The sequence below is a fragment of the Capricornis sumatraensis genome, chromosome 2, assembly GCF_032405125.1.
Source record: "Capricornis sumatraensis isolate serow.1 chromosome 2, serow.2, whole genome shotgun sequence".
NCBI classification, from domain to species: domain Eukaryota; kingdom Metazoa; phylum Chordata; class Mammalia; order Artiodactyla; family Bovidae; genus Capricornis; species Capricornis sumatraensis.
The window spans coordinates 77,716,197-77,737,500 of NC_091070.1; the positions used below are offsets into that span (position 1 = coordinate 77,716,197).

Sequence of the window (21,304 nt, forward strand, 5' to 3'; positions counted from 1 at the left end):
CAGGAGGAATACGTCAGACCAGACTGTGGTGCAATTTTCACGATCACCACCAGAGGGCGGGGCTTCCTTCAGATGCGGTTCCTCACTGTATTCAGGAGCTGGTTTCACTTGACTACTTTGTAGCCACAAGGCAGAATATTGCTGCAGTACAGAAAGGGGTCTCAGTTTCTGAGGGAGGAGCTTCTGTAACATCCAGATGGATACTAGATTTTTTAGACTGGTGTATTGCAGAGAACAAGGATCGTTTTCTTTTGCGAACGTGCATTCTGCCACTCACTCAGTTCTTCTGATCATCTTAATATTCAGTAAGTAACATTTTATAGTAAATGTTAATGATTTTTCATTTTTCTATGATTTCAGGTAAGTTTTATTTTTCTTCTCTGGCTGAAAACTCTCCTCCAGTACATTTCTACGATAACAAAGTGATTCTCTTCCAGGAGGGACCAATGGTGACTCAGTGAACCAGACAGAAGGCCCAGTGACTGTCTCAGAGGGGGCTCTCATGACCCTGAACTGCACTTACCAGACTGCTGGTTTTGCTCCCTATCATGTCTGGTATATCCAGCATCTCAACAAAGCTCCTCAACTCCTCCTGAAGGGCTCGATGTCAGACCCGAAGCCAAAGAGTGAAGGTTTTCAGGCCACTCTTGTTCAGAGTGACAGGTCCTTCCACCTGCAGAAACGGGCAGTGCAAGCATCAGACTCGGCTGTGTACTACTGTGCTCTGAGTCACACAGTGACACAGGGCTGCGGGGGAGCTGAGCGCAAACCCAGAGTGCAGATGGGGCTCTGGCTGTGGGCAGCCCCGCAAGGGTTGGCTCTTTCTGTCTTAGGTGTTTTATGCTAGCTGTGCTGTTGTTTATTTGCTAAGTCATGTCCGACTCTTTTGCGACCCTGTGACTGTAGTGGGCTCTTCTGTCCATGGGATTTCGCAGGCAAGAAGACTGGAGTGGGTTGCCATTTCTTTCCTTGGGCGTTATCCCGACCCAGGAATGGTACCCATGTCTCCTATTTGTCAGGCAGACTCTTTACCACTAGGCCACCTGAGAGCCCGTTTTATGCCAGAGGCATCATCAAAGTACTTCCAGCTCTGAAGCTCAGTGCCAAGAACCCTGCAATTCTTGGATTGGTCTACAGAGAGGAATCTGGGAGGGACAGTGAAAAGAGGAATCTCAACGGCCTTCTCCAGAAATGCTTGTTTTTAGCCCAGTCACATTTCTCCAGATGGCATGGAATTCCTGGAAGCGACATTAACTCTGTTCAATCACAGTTCAGTTGATATATGCTGAAATATGTCACAACCTGTTGATGAGAACTTCCAGGGCACCTCGTTCATGGATGAATGTATGGCCTTGAAGCTACTGTCTGAGTGTTATAATTCAGACCAGAATTTTGCGTCTTGCTGAGTTTCACCTGCAGACACTCCATCTTTAGTGACTGGGACCTTCACACTCTCTTCCCTTGACTTTTCCACCTCTTATGGTTGCTCAAGAAATGCTGCTGCTGTGAGTCCCATGAAGATGGTTTCCTGAGAAGATATTCCTTCTGTCAAGGGCCCTGTGGGCCAGAGCAGTCTAGTCAGTGAACCTTTTGTGCATGAGGTGTCTTGCTTATATGTTGGTGACACAGCTCCACCCGCATCTTGTCATCATGGCAGCTCTTTACAGAATGCTGAGTCATGATCCCGATCCTGGTCTTGAGGATCTGTGCTGTGAGAAGTTCTAGACATAAGCATGACCACGGAACCTGACATATTATCTTTATCGGTGAATTGAGGCCTCTGATCCTTTTGAAATGTCTCAAATTCAGTGACCAAGCAAACACTCAGTCTGTTATGGACTTCTGTTGACTGGGATTCTAAATTCTTGACATATTCACAATGCTCCCACAGCAGAGGAGCAGAAAACAGAGAAATGTGTGGCTCTCACTGTAACTTGCAATGAGTGAAACTCACCAAGAGAAATTCGTCCTGGCATTCTGGAGTCTCTGAACCTCACTCGTCCTTTATCCCTCCTGTATGATTCTGTGGGACTGACAAGTAAAGATGAAGGTTTTGCAGAGCCTGATCCTTCTTTGATTTCAGACACTCTTCTTAAGAAAAAGAAAATGAAATTGCAGAGTCAAGTTTCTTGGGCCCAGGACACTAAGGGATCCTGAAATACAAGATGAATTTTCTTCATGGCAAACCCTCTTCATAAATTTTACTCTCCTCTTTAAGATCAAAGCATTATAACCATCTTATTTTGTCCTGATATTGGCAGGTTAGAACCCCCCAGGACGTTTTCTGTCCCAGCACTTGATCTGTAATTAATATGAATATTTTCGGCTCTATCACTTTTTAAATAACAGCTTTATAAAGATAATTCACATATCATCACCTTCACGCTTTTAACTGTACAGTTGAGTGGTTTTTAGCAGTTCACAGTGTTGTGTAGTCATCAGTACTGTAACACCACCCCAGGAAGAAACTTTGTACCCATTAGCAGTCACTCCCGTTCCCCGTTTCCCCCAGACACGGGCATCTACTCCTCTGTTCTCCGTCTCTGTGGATGTGACGGTTCTGGGCATTTCCTAGAGATAGAATCAGCTCGCATATAACTGTTTGTACCTGTCTTCTTTCACCTTGCGGAGTCTCTCCATGGCGTGTCTCCATATCAGCTCTTCACTACGCCTCATGGTCAGTTAATAGGCTGCTCCATGATACCACCTATTCTCCTGATCCATTCTTCACTTGAAGAATGACTGTTTTGGAAAAATTTTGGTTATTTCTACTTTTTAGCTCTTACAAATAATGCTGGTATGAGCACTCATCTGCAGGAGCTCTATTGCTCTAAGTAAATGTAGTTTCAGTTAGAGGTTCGACTTTTTGTGTTTTCATATTTGTTTCATTTCATTTTGCTTTATTTGGTACCAACATTTCCTTAGGATGTAAAATGAGTAAGTACAAGAGAAAATGCTCTTTAAAATTATGATTTCATGCTTACATGAGATATAATCATTCCAAGTTATACCTGCATTCATTCAAGAAAACTTTTTGAGCACATACTCATATGTGTCAGTCATATGAATAAGTGTTGAGAATATAGTATACATGACTGAGTCTCCTGCTTTAGGATTGTATTGCTTTAAGACACCACACGTGTCTTAAAATAAGGTTTCTTTCACAAATCAATCACTTTATTCACTCACTGAGCTCTGTTTGTCTCCAGTATATGACATTGGCAGTTTTATGGGCAATGGGCTAAGCATTTTAAATCCCTCTCCATCTCTTCAGGTGGATACTAGGAAACTTCCAATTTAAAAATGTTAAAATTTGAGGTGTAGAGATATTTAGTAACTTAATCAAGGTTACATAACCAGTTAGGAGCAGAGCTTGGGTAGGATGTCAATCATTCTGATGCATGACTTTTATTCTTAAAAGCTAATTGATAGAACCACCATGAAATCTCTTTCTTTTTTGTTAAATACTACTGCCTTCTTAGAATTTTATAATTTTTGAAATTTTCATTTGATGAAAAATAAGTTAATGCAGCAATGAAAACTGTACTTTACTCAATGGGCACTCACAGGAGTCTGTATATATTCCTGAACACTGAGGCCAAAAAATTGCAGTCATCATCTTTTATGACTTTGAACATAAAGTTGCTCAGATTCTCTGTGATTGAATAACCTGCTTATTTCAGGGCTAATAGCTGAGCCTCAGTAGCCATATGAAAGGGGACATACATTACAGGTCTTTGCCATGGCAATGAGGACTATATTTTTCAAATAAAAAAACACCCTTCATGTGACAAATATGTCTCCTCATTGGGACTGTAAGACATAGCATTTTCTGTTCTGCTACAGTGTATATCTTATTAAAGCAAATCCTTTTTTAGACAATTAGTAAATATGGGTCTTGGCTTCCTTGGGGGCTCAATGGTACAGAATCCGCCTGCCTATGCAGAAGATCTTCTCCAGGATGAGTTCAGCCCCTGAGTTGAGCAGATCCCCTGGAGAAGGATACAGCAACCCGCCCCAATATTCTGGTCTTGGAAATCCCATGGACAGAGGAGCCTGGTGGGTTACAGTTCATGGGGTTGCAAAGAGTTGGGCACAACTTAGTGACTAAACAGCAACAATACGGGCATGATGAGGAAGTTTCATTGCTTTTTCTAAGCACATTAGTAATTTGTGCCAAAGTAAAAACATTCAAAGGCAATTTTCTCTGGATAAAAAAGCCTAAAATCTAGTGTTTGCTTTAGTGGCGTCAAGAATTTCGAGAGTTTTCAAGTGAAAGCTACTTGATAAAGCTGAGAGGGAGGGTAAAAAGAATGCTGGTCCATCTTCATCTCTGGCATTAAGCAAATTGGTTTATCAAGAATTCTCCAGGTCAGAATACTGGAGTGGGTAGTCATTCCCTTCTCCAGGGGACCTTCCGAACCCAGGGATCAAACCCAGGTCTTCCACATTGCAGGCAGATTCTTTACCAGCTGAGCCACCAGGCAAAGCCCTTATGAAGAACAATAACATTGAAAGTTTTGATGACCTTGGTCTTACATGTTCTCGTGGACCTATGTCTAGAGCAGTGAGACACAGCTCCCAATGTTTAAGATGGCAAGGAGTTTTAAGACTATGATGCAAGCAACAGAGGTCAATGGAGATTGAACTCCGCTGGCTTTTCTAACAGGATTTCTATTGCTTTTGATAATGCTTTGGCTCTGGATTTGTGTATTTTCAGGGTTTTCCCTATGATAATTTGCACCACAATTAATGGGTGTGGTTTGCAAGAGTTGGGGGTGATTCAGAAAACCATGTATTGAGTTTTAACAGGAGTTCTTACATTTAGGCACTGACTAAAATTTTCTGAATTTACTTTTGTTTACACAAATACACACATGTAAATTGTGATCACATACACATGTATTTCTCCCCTTGCTGCTATTTAACATGGCACACACTTGACAGATTTTGTGACACAGAGGCAAGATATGAAATCGTTCATAGACAACAAAATATTTCGCAGGTAACTTTTACCAGATTCCATAGGAGGCAGAGACAAAGATTGCAGTGAAAAATTCTGCCTTTCTGTTAGAGTGGAAACCCCATTGTTCCTTTTGATTCTCTGATCCAAAGGAGAATGAACTGAACATGATTCCGTTTTACCACTGTTTATTTCTAGTCTGATAGTGTTCTAATTTGACAAACTGATGTGCAGAAGTCTAGCATTGCCCTCCTAGAAAGGAAGTGTGTGACACGACACAGACACACTGCCCTCCAGCTGCTGACTCAGTTTTCTGCATGAGGCAGAAGCATCCCACAGCCCAGGAGCTCTGCCTGGACCTCTTGAGCACAGGGTGCAGAATTCAGATCTGGATCTGAAATGCAGCAGAGAACACATTTCTATAGGGAGGAGCCTCCCATATGCTGGTTGCCATTGTGCCGAGGGCAGGCAGAGCCTCTGTCTGTCTTGGTGAGGGTGGCCACACACAGGACTCATGGTCATCTCTCAGTGCCAAGGTTGTGGGGAGTGCAGAGCATTGTTACCTGATGCATCTTGAAAGGCAGGGATAATGGGCAATGGAATCGGGGCATTAGGTCCTAAGCACTTCATCCCCTATACCATCATGGTTGTAAGTAAAGGTTCTTTCCTGTAGGATCCAGCATGACCCAGAAGGTAACTCAAGTCCAGTCTGCAATTTCTGTGGTGGAGAAGGAGGCTGCAACCCTGGACTGTGCATATGAAGCTAGTAGTTATGGTTATCATTTAAAAACCAGACATCACATTGAAAACTGGATTTCTAGGTTCTCTATAAAAATATCTAAGAGCACAACATCCTCTGGGGTAGAGGTCAAAAGTCGTGTTTGATTGCATAATGCCTTTGATATAGACTCATTTTCTGTTTAAAATCTATCCAGATTTACCAATTACAACATGAATAGACAAAAAATAAAATTTTAAATTATTAGTCATAATATAGGAGCTGATCCACAAAGCAAACAAATCTGAATTAACATCTCATGGAAATATACCTGTTGTTTTCCCTGTGATTTTTATCATCACAGCATGGATCCCAGTGTGAGAAATTTCAGTGTAGTTTATTCATTAATTCTTAGTTTTCTGGTCAGCATTGGGGAAACATTAGTTGGCAAGACAGATGTGATGTTGCTTTGGTGGAGCTCATGTCCCAGTGGGCTGTAGTGGTCTCCAATACAGGATAGGAGGCAGAAAGGACCTCACAGTACAGACTGTGTGACCTCAAGCAGGTCATTCACTCTGACTTTCTGCTTCCTCATCTATAAAGTGTGAAGGTTAGTCATGAAGCTGCTGTTGAGTTAGTGTGAGTCGCTCAGTCGTGTGCAACTCTTTTGCGACCCTGTGGACTGTAGCCTGCCAGGCTCCTCTGTCCATGGCATTCCCCAGGCAGGATGACTCGAGTGGGTTGCCAGTTTCCCCTCCAGGGGATCTTCCCGACCCAGAGACAGAACCTAGGTCTCCTGTATTGCAGACAGAATTTTTTTCCATCTGAGCCACCAGGGAAGTCCTTTCCAAAATTTTACTCACCTCACAGGACCACTTAGTTAACTATCCTTTTTGAGTTCCTAATACCCTCCCTACTTAAGAAAGGACTATTAGATGCAGAAGTTATCAAGGCGCTGCTCACATTGCTTCCCAGTGTAATAAGAAGCCATGGGCGCAGGAAGAGAGTAGAGTGACATGGGAAGCCATCTGCCTTTAACACATCAGAAATACTGTTCTGTCTCCCTGGACAGGAGAAGGAGGAGGAAAAGGGACAGACATGCAGGCAGGAGGGGAGGACAGGCCCAGACTTTGTTCTTTCATCCCGAACACTTTTGTATACATTTGATATCATCCTTAAGAAAAGGATGAATTAAATTAGCTGGATTCAAACCCTGTCATCTGCATCACAGCATCACTTTTGAGGCACTCCTTAGCCTCTCTGTGCATCAGTTTCTTAATATGTAAAATGGCAATAATAGAACCTACTTTATGGACTTAAGAATCAAAATCATCTATATATCTCTCTCTGTTTAAAATCATTATAAAATTAAATTATATATAAACACACCTGCCTGTGTGTTTTATATAAATAAAATTTTAAGCACCAGTACATATTATGGCATCTTGATACAGCAGGGATCACTCACTGATGACCATTATTAACATAAAAGGCAGAGTTTGTTCCAGTACCTACATCAGATTTTCATTCATGTCATTCTTTTTATAAGACAAAGTTTCCCCTTATTTTTCAGGAAAGGAACCGAAGCTCAGGGAAAAGCCAGGGCCGTGCTGCCGCTGCTAGGAATGTCGCCTACAGGGTTTGGTAGCCCTGTGGTCAACGTTCCCATCTCAGCAGCCCCTCCAGACAAGCCCCCTGTCCTGACAGAGAAGAGCAGGTGACTTATGCTCAACATAAAAGTGCCCTTCTCGGGGCCAGGCAGGGCCACTTTAATTCCCCCGACTATATAACTGAAGGTGTATTTTCCCATATTTGTTGACAGATCAATGGAAAAATGCTCCAAGACACGATCACTATTCACTGCAGCCTTCAAACTGATTTGCTTTCAGCCTTGCACACAGTTAATGAACATTCAACAAAGTTCCACATGTCAAGATAAAAGATAATGAAGAAATGGCTTTTTTCACCTTAAAAAAAATATATACTGCTATTGGATAACTTGTGACATACAAAATGTCTGTGTGAGTTAAGGAGAGATTTTTTTCCTGTTATTGTTTTAAGAGTATATGAACACTTTTTCAATATATCTGAAACTTGATTGATTGATGAATTGATTTTCCCTGAGATGATGTGATCACTGGCAAAGAGGATATTCTCATCCTGTACCCAGTTTGAAGGCAGACTGCCGTTGGAGTGGACTGAGTTTCTCACCTGCTCCAACAAACTAGGAGAAAGTATCAGCCCCTCCCAAGGCAGGAACCTCTCCCCACTCCTCTGCTCATGAGCAGGAATGTGGAGCCCCTTGGGTCAGCGCTCTGCATCTCTCCTACAATTGGGCCCATTGCACAGAGTTTACCCTGCGCATCTCTGCACGCTGAACTCCTGTCTGCAACTTCGGGGCCAAACTTTCTGTAAGGACAGTGGGGGACACAGAAGGAGAAAAGAGATACATGTTTTATTTCTGGCCAGTCTAGGAGATGTGGCATAAACACTGAATTATTGTCATTTAAAAATTTATAGGCACAACTATAACAATGCAGAATTTAATAGTTATAATGGTTTTAATATTCCTGGAGGATGTAGTCCCCATCCTTAAACAGGGGGGATGTCTGAACACCCATCTGAAGGTAAACTCACATTTCCTCCAAACGACCTAGGGTCTTGCACACTGGGTGTTAGACCCCTGAGCACTGGGGCTTCAACATCTTGATCAACAGGGCCTAGGAAGGGAGAGGGAGATGAAAAATCCAAACGAAATCTGAACAGTGAAAGGAAAGTATCCAAGCAGGTTTTATTCCCCTGGTGGTAACTATGTCAGCTCTCTACTTCCCGTCTGACTCCTCATTCCACATCTCTGGGTCCAGGCTGGTAGGACTACAGACAGGGCTGAGGATTTTTTTTTCTTTTTCACCTGCTCCTCAGTCAACTGAAAGCAGTCTGAGACAGGAATCATGTCTGGTTTTGGTTTCCACGTTGTAGACAACTCTCTAAGTTTCCAGAATGAATGCTGGAGCCCAGGGATTCCTGAACATGCACAACAGTTTAAGAGAACCTCGGGGATCTGCTGAGCCAGAGTGCTGCCAGCATGATAACTTACTTGACTCAAGACCCCATTTGTAGGAGGAACTATGGTCCAGGGGCTAGGACTCTGCGCTCCCAATGCCGGGGGCTTGAGTTTGATCCTTGATCTGGGAACTAGACCTCACAAGCTGAAATTAAGGCCCGGCACAGCCAAAAACAAAAACAAAACAGATCAGCTCAGCAAACAGCCGTGCATTAAAAGAATACCCTAATTTTGAAAAACAGGTCATTTGACTGTTGAGAAATTCTGTGTCCATTAATAGGTATCATTTGAAGAAGATTGCTCTTGAGTTCAACTGACTTGGTCATTGCCATTTAGAAACATTTATTTTTAATCGGAAGATAATTGGAAAACCACAGGTAAAAGGATGACACTAGAACCCTTCCCAACACCATACACAAAATAAACTCAGAATGGGTTAACGACTTGAATGAAGGCCAGAATCCATCAAACTCTTCGAGGAAAACATAGGTAGTACACTCTTTGACATACATCACAGCATGATCCTCTTTGACCCTCCTCCTAGAGTATTGGAAATAAAAACAAAAATAAACAAATCGGACTTAATTAAACTAAGAGTCACAGCCACTGTTCCTGGGTTGACAGCACTGCTCTGACATCCCATGTAAGGCAACCTCCCAGCTGTCTGCAGCCGCAGCGTCCCCACGCCTTAGAATGGTGTATGTCAGCAAAGAGCAATGCTTTGACTTCTTACCATAACACAGTCTTACTCTGCATAAAGTAAACCCAATCCTAGAGAAAACAAGCTATGAAATGACCATGTTAAATCTTCTCTGGGTTCACTTCACTAGCCAGATAATTGCACAGGAAACCAGACAAATGGGCTGACAGACACTGAGCAAACAATTCTTTCCATAGATTTTCCTGAATTCTCAATAAAACAAATAAACAGAAGACAGATGAACACCACATACACATGCTTCTGGAATGAAGAGTGCCTGGCTAACATATTAAGCATCTAAACTTGACATTCTAAAAAGTATGTAGTTGAGTTAAAACAACTATGTGACAAGAACTGAAATGATAGTGATTGTGTTTGAAGAACCAAGATACTTAATTAAGGCCACCTGTCCCTCATGAGGCTAAAGGCGTAAGGTTGCCCTCATCCAAGGATGGTCCAACTCCCCCCGCCCCTACTCTCCCCGCCAAAGCCTTGCCTTGCGCTTCTCTCTCTCTCTCTCTTTGTTTGTCAACATTCCTCCTCTCCTGTACAGAGGTTCACAATTTTTAGGTATTTCAGGATCTCCGTTTTCCTATTCTGTCTGAATCCCACAATGAGACAGCTGCACTATTTTTGGTAAATCCCTCATGCACTGGTGCCTGGAAGCTGCCTGCATGAAGGAAGCTGGACAATGTTAGGGCTCATCTCATCTGTTTTCCTGATCCCTGTGCTCCCTGATGTTCAAGGTCCAAAAATAGTTTTCCAATTGGGAGATCAACTCTACCATTATCAGTGAAAAAGAAGTCACGTATTTTACTTTTATTGTGTTTTACTAACCTGTCATTCCATGACAAATCAGGATAATAACCTTATCACTTAACTACACATTATTAGACACCTGCCTTAGATAAAATATTCTCCACAGCATGTTGACAGAGTCATCACGAATATCACTACTTCAGAGAAATGACTTGGGGAGAGGAGGGAGCACTTTCCATACAGAGGGGTCCTTCTCTGACCCATGGGAATCAGAGACAGAAGGAAGGAACCTCTGACTATTCCATCCAGAAATTGTAACTGGGGTTTCTTGTGAAGCTAGAGATACCTGTACCATGCAAAAAAATTTGGAAGTAATAATAGAATATTTCGCTAAGCACGCTTATGTTTAGGACTCTCTTCTCAGGGTCCTGTCCCATTCTCCTGTATGTACCCCACAAGCTATTAGGAGAAATAGGTCAGACCAGACTGTGGTGCAGTTTTCACGATCACCACCAGAGGGCGGGACTGCCTTCAGATGCTGTTCCTCACTGTATTCAGGAGCTGGTTCACTTGCCTGCCTTTTAGCCACAAGACAGAATATTGCTGCAGTACAGAAAGGGGCTCTCAGTTTCTGAGCGAGGAGCTTCTGTAACATCCAGATGGAGACTAGATTTATTAGATTTGTGTATTGCAGGGAACAAGGATCTTTTTCTTTTGCGAACATGCATTCTGCCACTCACTCAGTTCTTCTGATCATCTTCATACTCAGTAAGTAACATTATGTACATATTAATGATTTTTTCATTTTTCTATGATTACAGGTAAGTTTTATTTTTCTTCTCTGGCTGAAAACTCTCCTCCTGTGCATTTCTATCATAACAAAGTGATTCTCTTCCAGGAGGGACCAATGGTGACTCAGTGAACCAGACAGAAGGCCCAGTGACTGTCTCAGAGGGGGCTCTCATGACCCTGAACTGCACTTACCAGGCCACTTATTCGAATCCCTATCTTTACTGGTATATCCAGCATCTCAACAAAGCTCCTCAACTCCTCCTGAAAGGCTCGATGTCAGACCCGAAGCCAAAGAGTGAAGGTTTTCAGGCCACTCTTGTTCAGAGTGACAGGTCCTTCCACCTGCAGAAACAGGCAGTGCAAGCATCAGACTCGGCTGTGTACTACTGTGCTCTGAGTCACACAGTGACACAGGGCTGCGGGGGAGCTGAGCGCAAACCCAGAGTGCAGATGGGGCTCTGGCTGTGGGCAGCCCTGCGAGGGGGTGGCTCTTTCTGTCTTAGGTGTTTATGCTAGCTGTGCATTTGTTTATGTGCTAAGTCATGTCCGACTCTTTTGCGACCCTGTGACTGTAGTGGGCTCTTCTGTCCATGGGATTTCGCAGGCAAGAAGACTGGAGTGGGTTGCCATTTCTTTCCCTGGGAATTATCCCAACCCAGGAATGGTACCCATGTCTCCTGTTTGTCAGGCAGATTCTTTACCACTGAGCCACCTGGGAAGACCCTGTTTTATGCCAGAGGCATCATCAAAGTACTTCCAGCTCTGAGGCTAAGTGTCAAGAACCCTGCAATTCTTGGATTGGTCTATAGAGAGGAATCTGGGAGGGATAGTGAAAAGAGGAATCTAAAAGGCCTCCTCCAGAAATGCCTGTTTTTAGAGTCACATTACTCCAGATGGCATAGAATTCCTGAAAGTGACATTAACTCTGTTCAATGACAGATCAGTTGATATATGCTGAAATATGTCACAACCTGTGATGAAAACTCCCAGAGCACCTCGTTCAAGGATGAATGTATGACCTTGAAGCTACTGTCTGAGTTTTATAATTCAGACCAGAATTTTGTGTCTTGCTGAGTTTCACCTGCAGACACTCCATCTTAGTGACTGGGACCTTCACACTCTCTTCCCTTGACTTTTCTACCTTTTATGGTTGCTCAAGAAATGCTGCTGCTGCGAGTCCCATGAAGATGGTTTCCTAAGAAGATATTCCTTCTGTCAAGGGCCCTGTGGGCCAGAGCAGTCTAGTCAGTGAACCTTTTGTGCATGAGGTGTCTTGCTTATATGTTGGTGACACAGCTCCACCCGCATCTTGTCATCATGGCAGCTCTTTACAGAATGCTGGGTCATGATCCCGATTCTGGTCTTGAGGATCTGTGCTGTGAGAAATTCTGAACATAAGCATGACCATGGAACCTGACATATTATCTTTATTGCTGTATTGAGGCCTCTGATCCTTTTGAAATGTCTCAAATTCAGTGACCAAGCGAACACTCAGTCCATTAGTGAAAAGAGGGCACATGGACTTTTGTTGACCGGGATTCTAAATTCTTGACATATTCACAACGTTCCCACAGCAGAGGAACAGAAAACAGAGAAATGTGTGGCTCTCACTGTAACTTGCAATGAATGAAACTCACCGAGAGAAATTCGTTCTGGCATTCTGGAGGTCTCTGATCCTCACCTGTGCTTTATCCCTCTTGCATGATTCTGTGGGACTGACAGGTACAGATGAAGGTTTTCAGAGCCTGAGTCTTCTGTGATTTCAGAGGCTCTTCTTAAGAAAAAGAAAATAAAATTACAGAATCAAGTTTCTTGGGCCCAGGACACTAAGGGATCCTGAAATACAAGATGAATTAGCTTCATGGTAAACTCTCTTCATAAATTTTACCCTCCTCTTTAAGATCGAAGTATTATAACCATCTTACTTTGCCCTGATATTGGCAGATTAGAACCCCCCAGGACTCTTTCTGTCCGAGCACTTGATATGTAATTAATATGAGTATTTTCAGCTCTATCACTTTTTAAATAACAGCTTTATAATGATAATTCACATATCATCACTTTCACACTTTTAACTGTACAGCTGAGTGGTGTTTAGCATGTTCACAGGGTTGTGCAGTCATCTGCTGCTGATAAGTCGCTTCAGTCGTGTCCGACTCTGTGCGACCCCATAGACGGCAGCCCACCAGGGTCCTCCATCCCTGGGTTTCTCCAGGCAAGAATACTGGAGTGGGTTGCCATTTCCTTCTCCAATGCATGCAAGTGAAAAGTGAAAGTGAAGTCGCTCAGTCGTGTCCGACTCTTAGCAACCCCAGGGACTGCAGCCTACCCGGCTCCTCCATCCATGGGATTTTCCAGGCAAGAGGTCATCAGTACTATCTGATTCCAGAACGCCACCCCAGGAAGAAACTTGGTACCCATTAGCAGTCACTCCCGTTCCCTGTTTCCCCCAGACACGGGCATCCACGCCTCTGTTCTCTGTCTCTGTGGATGTGACGGATCTGGGTGTTTCCTAGAGATAGGATCAGCTCGCATATGACTGTTTGTACCTGTCTTCTTTCGCCTCGTGGAGTCTCTCCATGGCGTGTCTCCATATCAGCTCTTCACTACTCCTTATGGTCACTTAATAGGCTACTCTGAGATACCACCTATTCTCCTGATCCATTCTTCATTTGAATGATTGTTTTGGAAACATTTTGGTTATTTCCACTTTTTAGTTCTTATAAATGATGCCAGTATGAGCACTCATGTGCTGGAGCTCTATTGCTCTAAGCGAATGTACTTTCAGTTAGAGGTTTGATGTTTTGTGTTTTCATATTTGCTTCAATTCATTTTGCTTTATTTGGTACCAACATTTCCTTATGGATGTGAAATGAGTAAGTACAAGAGAAAATACTCTTTAAAATTATGATTTCATGCTTACATGAGATATAATCATTCCAAGCTATACCTGCATTCACTCAGGAAAACTTTTTGAGCACATACTCATATTTATCAGAAATATGAATAAGTGTTGAGAATATAGTAGACATGACCGAGTCTCCTGCTTTAGGACTGTATTGCTTTAAGACACCACACATGTCTTTAAATAATGTTTCTTTCACAAATCATTTTATTCACTCACTGAGCTCTGTTTGTCTCCAGTATGTGACATTGACAGGTTTATGGGCAATGGTCTAAGCTTTTAAAATCTCTCTCCACCTCTTCATGCAGATACTAGGAAACTTCCAATTTAAAAATCTTAAAATTGAGGTGTAGAGATGTTTAGTAACTTAATCAAGTTTACATAACCAGTTAGGAGCAGAGCTTGGGCAGGATGTCAATCATTCTGATGCATGACTAATATTCTTAAAAGCTAGTTGATAGAACCATTATAAAATCTGTTTTTTTTTTGTTGTTGTTAAATACCATTGCCTTCTTAGAATTTTATAATTTTTAAAATTTTAATTTGATGAAAAATAAGTTAATGCAATAATCAAAACTGTACTTTACTCAATGGGTGATCACAGGAGTATATATATATATATATATATATATATATATATATTCCTGAATACGGAAACTAAAAAAATGCAGTCATCATCATTTATGTCTTTGAACATAAAGTTGCTCAGATTCTCTGTGATTGAATAACCTGCTTATTCCAGGGCTAGTAGCTGAGCCTCAGTAGCCATATGAAAGGGGCATACATTACAGGTCTTTGCCATGGGAAAGAGGACTATATTTTTCAAATAAAAAAACCCCTTTGTGTGGCAAATATGTCTCCTCACTGGGACTGTAAGACATAGCATTTTTGTTCTGCTACAGTGTATATCTTATTAAAGCAAACTCTTTTTTAGACAATTAGTAAATATGGGTCTGGGCTTCCCCGGGGGCTCAGTGGTACAGAATCCGCCTGACGATGCAGAAGATCTTCTCCAGGAGGAGTTCAACCCCTGGGTCGAGCAGATCCCCTGGAGAAGGATATAGCAACCCACCCCAGTATTCTGGTCTTGCAAATCCCATGGACAGAGGAGCCTGGTGGGCTACAGTTCATGGGGTTGCAAAGAGTTGGGCACAACTTAGCTATTAAACAGCAACAATACAGGCATGATGAGAAAGTTTCATTGCTTTTTCTAAAACATTAGTAATTTGTGCCAAAGCAGAAACTTTCAAAGGCAATTTTCTCTCAATAAAAAAGCATAAAATCTAGTGTTTGCTTTAGTGGCTTCACGAATTTCTAGGGTTTTCAAGTGAAAGCTACCTGATAAAGCTGAGAGGGAGGGTAAAAAGAATGCTGATCCATCTTCCTCTCTAGCATTAAGAAAATTGATTTATCAAGAATTCTCCAAGTCAGAATACTGGAGTGAGTAGTCATGCCCTTCTCCAGGGGACTTTCCCAACCCAGGGATCAAACAGGTCTTCCACATTGCAGGTGGATTCTTGACCAACTGAGCCCTTATGAAGAAGAATACATTTAAAATTTTGATGATCTTGGTCTTACATGGTCTCATGGACCCATGTCTAGAGCAGTGAGACACAGCTCCCAATGTTTAAGATGTCAAAGAGTTTTAGACTATGATGCTAGCAACAGATGTCAATGGAGACTGAACTCTGCTGGCATCTCTAACAGGATTTCTATTGCTTTTGATAATGCTTTTGCTCAGGATTTGTGTGTTTTCAGGGTTTTCCCTATCCTAATTTGCACCACAATTAATGGGTGTGGTTTGCAAGAGTTGGGGGTGATTCAGAAATACATGTATTGAGTTTTAACAGGAGTTCTTATATTTAGGCATTGACTAAAATTTTCTGAATTTACTTTTGTTTACACAAATACACACATATAAATTGTGATCACATACACATATATTTTTCCCCCTTGCTGCTATTTAACATGGCACACACTTGACAGATTTTGTGATGCAGAGGCAAGATATGAAATCATTCATAGACAACAAAATATTCTGCAGGTAAATTTACCAGATTCCATAGGAGGCAGAGACAAAGATTAAAGTGAAAAATTCTGCCTTTCTGTTAGAGTGGAAACCCCATTGTTCTTTTCGATTCTCTGATCCAAAGGAGAATGAACTGAACATGATTCCATTTTACCACTGTTTATTTCTAGTCTGATAGTGTTCTAACTCGACAAACTGATGTGCAGAAGTCTAGCATTGCCCTCCTAGAAAGGAAGTGTGTGACACGACACAGACACACAGCCTTCCAGCTGCTGACTCAGTTTCCTGCGTGGGGCAGAAGCATCTCACAGCCCAGGAGCTCTGCCTGGACCTCTTGAGCACAGGGTGCAGAATTCAGATCTGGATCTGAAATGCAGCAGAGGACGTGTCACTGCTGCCCATGTGCTGGTTGCCAGTGCGCTGAGGGCGGGCAGAGCCTCTGTCTGTCTTGGTGAGGGTGGCCACACACAGGGCTCATGCCCCTCTCTTAGTGCCAAGGTTGTGGGGAGTGCAGAGCATTGTTACCTGATGCATCTTGAAAGGCAGGGATAATGGGCAATGGAATCGGGGCATTAGGTCCTAAGCACTTCATCCCCTACACCACCACGGGTATAAGTAAAGGCTCTTTCCTGCAGGATCCAGCGTGACCCAGAAGGTAACTCAAGTCCAGTCTGCAATTTCTGTGGTGGAGAAGGAGGCAGCAACCTTGGACTGTGTATATGAAGCTAGCAGTTATGGCTATTATTTAAAATAGACATCACATTGAAACCTGGATTTCTAGCTACTCTATAAAAATATCTAAGAGCACAACATCCTCTGGCTGCTGCTAAGTCGCTTCAATCGTGTCCGACTGTGTCTGATCCCAGAGACTGTGTGACCTCAAGCAAGTCGTTCACTCTGACTTTCTGCTTCCTCATCTGTAAAGTGTGAAGGTTAGTTATGAAACTGCTTTGAGCTAGTGTGAGTTGCTCAGTCGTGTGCAAGTCTTTTGTGACCCTATGGACTGTAGGCTCCCAGGCTCCTCTGTCCATGGCACTCCCCAGGCAGGATGACTCGAGTGGGTTGCTATTTTTTCCTCCAGGGGATCTTCCCGACCCAGGGACTGAACCTAGGTCTCCTGTATTGCAAACAGATACTTTTTCCAACTGAGCCACCAGGGAAGTCCTTTCCAAAATTTTATTCACCTCAAAGGACCGCTTAGTTCACTATCCTTTTTTGAGTTCCTAACACCCTCCCTACTTAAGAAAGGACTATCAGATGCTGTAGAAGTTGTCAAGATGCTGCTTGCATTGCTTCACAGTGTAATAAGAAGCCACAGGCACAGGTAGAGAGTAGAGTGACATGGGAAGCCACCTGCCTTTCAGTTCAGCTCAGTGCAGTCGCTCAGTCGTGTCCGACTCTTTTCAACCCCATGAATCGCAGCACGCCAGGCCTCCCTGTTCATCACCATCTCCCAGAGTTCAATTAAACTCAAGTCCATCGAGTCCATGATGCCATCCAGCCATCTCATCCTCTTTTGTCCCCTTCTCCTCCTGCCCCCAATGCCTCCCAGCATCAGAGTCTTTTCCAATGAGTCAGTTCTTCGCATGAGGTGGCCAAAGTACTGGAGTTTCAGCTTTAGCATCATTCCGTCCAAAGAAATCCCAGGGCTGATCTCCTTCACAATGGACTGGTTGCATCTCCTTGCAGTCCAAGGGACTCTCAAGAGTCTTCTCCAACACCACAGCTCAAATGCATCGATTCTTCGTTGCTTAGCCTTCTTCACAGTCCAACTCTCACATCCATACATGACCACAGGAAAAATCATAGCCTTGACTAGATGAACCTTAGTCGGCAAAGTACTGTCTCTGCTTTTGAATATACTATCTAGGTTGGTCATAAATTTTCTTCCAAGGAGTAAGCGTCTTTTAATTTCATGGCTGCAGTCACCATCTGCAGTGATTTGGGAGCCCAACAAAATAAAGTCTGACACTGTTTGCACTGTTTCCCCATCTATTTCCCATGAAGTGATGGGACCTGATCCCATGATCTTTGTTTTCTGAATGTTGAGCTTTAAGCCAACTTTTTCACTCTCCTCTTTTACTTTCATTAAGAGGCTTTTTAGTTCCTCTTCACTTTCTGCCATAAGGGTGGTGTCATCTGCATATCTGAGGTTATTGATATTTCTCCCAGCAATCTTGATTTCAGCTTGTGTTTCTTCCAGTCCAGCGTTTCTCATGATGTACTCTGCATAGAAGTTAAATAAGCAGGGTGACAATATACAGTCTTGATGTACTCCTCTTCCTATTTGGAACCAGTCTGTTGTTCCATGTCCAGTTCTAACTCTTGCTTCCTGACTTGCATACAGATTTCTCAAGAGGCAGGTCAGGTGGTCTGGTATTCCCATCCCTTTCAGAATTTTCCACAGTTTATTGTGATCCACACAGTCAAAGCCTTTGGCATAGTCAATAAAGCAGAGATAGATGTTTTTCTGGAACTCTCTTGCTTTTTCCATGATCCAGTGGATGTTGGCAATTTGATCTCTGCTTCCTCTGCCTTTTCCAAAACGAGCTTGAAAACAGATCAGAAATACTGTTTTGCATCACTGGACAGGAGAGGCAGGAGGAAAAGGGACAGGAATGCAGGCAGGAGGGGAGGACAGGCCCAGACTTGGTTCTTTCATCCCGAAAACTTTGGTATACATTTGATATCATCCTTAATAAAACGATGAATTGAAATTAGCCGGATTCAAACCGTGTCATCTGCATCACAGCATGACTTCTGAGATACTCCTTAGCCTCTCTGTGCATCAGTTTCTTAATAGGTAAAATGGCTATAATAGAACCTACTTCATGGACTTAAGAATCAAAATCAGCTATATATTTCTATTTAAAATCATTATAAAATTAAATTATATACAAACACACCTGCTTCTGTGTTTTATAGAAATAAAATTTTAAGCACAGGTAAATATTATGGCTCGTGACATTGTACAGGAGACAGGAATCAAGACCATCCCCATGGAAAAGAAATGCAAAAAAGCAAAATGGCTGTCTGGGGAGGTCTTACAAATAGCTGTGAAAAGAAGAGAAGCAAAAAGCAAAGGAGAAAAGGAAAGATATAAGCATGTGAATGCAGAGTTCCAAAGAACAGCAAGAAGAGATAAGAAAGCCTTCTTCAGCGATCAATGCAAAGAAATAGAGGAAAACAACAGAATGAGAAAGACTAGAGATCTCTTCAAGAAAATTAGAGATACCAATGGAAAATTTCATGCAAAGATGGGCTGGAGAAAGGACAGAAATGATATGGACCTAACAGAAGCAGAAGATATTAAGAAGAGGTGGCAGGAATGCACAGAAGAACTGTTCAAAAAAATCTTCACGACCCGGATAATCACGATGCTGTGATCACTAATCTAGAGCCAGACATCTGGGAATGTGAAGTCAAGTGGGCGTTAGAAAGCATCACTATGAACAAAGCTAGTGGAGGTGAAGGAATTCCAATTGAGCTGTTTCAAATCCTGAAAGATGATGCTGGGAAAGTGCTGCACTCAATATGCCAGCAAATGTGGAAAACTCAGCAGTGGCCACAGGACTGGAAAAGGTCAGTTTTCATTCCAATCCCAAAGAAAGGCAATGCCAAAGAATGCTCAAACTACCACACAATTGCACTCATCTCACATGCTAGTAAAGTAATGCTTAAAATTCTCCAAGCCAGGCTTCAGCAATACGTGAACCGTGAACTTCCAGATGTACAAGCTGGTTTTAGAAAAGGCAGAGGGACCAGAGATCAAATTACCAACATCCGCTGGATCATGGAAAAAGCAAGAGAGTTCCACAAAAACATCTACTTCTGCTTTATTGACTATGCCAAAGGCTTTGACTGTGTGGATCACAATAAACTGTGGAAAATTCTGAGAGAGATGGGAATACCAGACCACCTGACCTGCCTCTTGAGAAATCTGTATGCAAGTCAGGAAGCAAGAGTTAGAACTGGACATGGAACAACAGACTGGTTCCAAATAGGAAAAAGAGTACGTCAAGACTGTATATTGTCACCCTGCTTATTTAACTTCTATGCAGGGTACATCATGAGAAACACTGGACTGGAAGAAACACAAGCTGGAATCAAGATTGCCGGGAGAAATATCAATAACCTCAGATATGCAGATGACACCACCCTTATGGCAGAAATTGAAGAGGAACTAAAAAGCCTCTTAATGAAAGTAAAAGAGGAGAGTGAAAAGTTGGCTTAAAGCTCAACATTCAGAAAACGAAGATCATGGGATCAGGTCCCATCATTTCATGGGAAATAGATGGGGAAACAGTGCAAACAGTGTCAGACTTTATTTTGTTGGGCTCCCAAATCACTGCAGATGGTGACTGCAGCCATGAAATTAAAAGACGCTTACTCCTTGGAAGAAAAGTTATGACCAACCTAGATAGTATATTCAAAAGCAGAGACAGTACTTTGCCGACTAAGGTCCGTCTAGTCAAGGCTATGATTTTTCCTGTGGTCATGTATGGATGTGAGAGTTGGACTGTGAAGAAGGCTGAGCACCAAAGAATGGATGCTTTTGAACTGTGGTGTTGGAGAAGACTCTTGAGAGTCCCTTCGACTGTGGGGATATCCAACCAGTCCATTGTGAAGGAGATCAGCCCTGGGATTTCTTTGGACGGAATGATGCTAAAGCTGAAGCTCCAGTACTTTGGCCACCTCATGCGAAGAGCTGACTCACTGGAAAAGACTCTGATGCTGGGAGGGATTGGGGGCAGGAGGAGAAGGGGACGACCCAGGATGAGATGGCTGAATGGCATCACGGACTCAATAGACGTGAGTCTGAGTGAACTCTGGGAGATGGTGATGGACAGGGAGGCCTGGCGTGCTGCGATTCATGGAGTCACAAAGAGTCGGACATGACTGAGCGCCTGAACTGAACTGTTTGGATAACTTGTTACATACAAAATCTCTGTGTAAGTTAAGGAGAGATTCTTTCCTGTTATTATTTTAAGAGTATATAAACACCTTTTCAATAATCTGAAACTTCATTGAATGACGAGTTAATTTTCCCTGAGATGATGTGATCACTGGCAGAGGATATTCTCATCCTGTCCCTAGTTTGAAGACAGGCTGCCGTTGCAGTGGACTGAGTTTCTCACCTGCTCCAACAAACTAGGAGAAAGTGTCAGCCCCTCCCAAGGCAGGAACCTCTCCCCACTCCTCTGCTCATGAGCAGGAATGTGGAGCCCCTTGGGTCAGCGCTCTGCATCTCTCCTACAATTGGGCCCATTGCACAGAGTTTACCCTGCGCATCTCTGTAGGCTGAACTCCTGTCTGCAACTTCGGGGCAAGACTTGCTGTAAGGACAGTGGGGGACACAGAAGGAGAAAAGAGG

At 42.8% G+C, this 21,304-nt stretch overlaps 1 pseudogene; it reads left to right on the top strand.

The window, feature by feature from the left end:
• The window catches only part of LOC138096996 (uncharacterized), a 59,955-nt pseudogene extending 59,085 nt beyond the window's left edge, over positions 1–870 (top strand).
• The last annotated feature ends 20,434 nt before the right edge of the window (positions 871–21,304 follow it).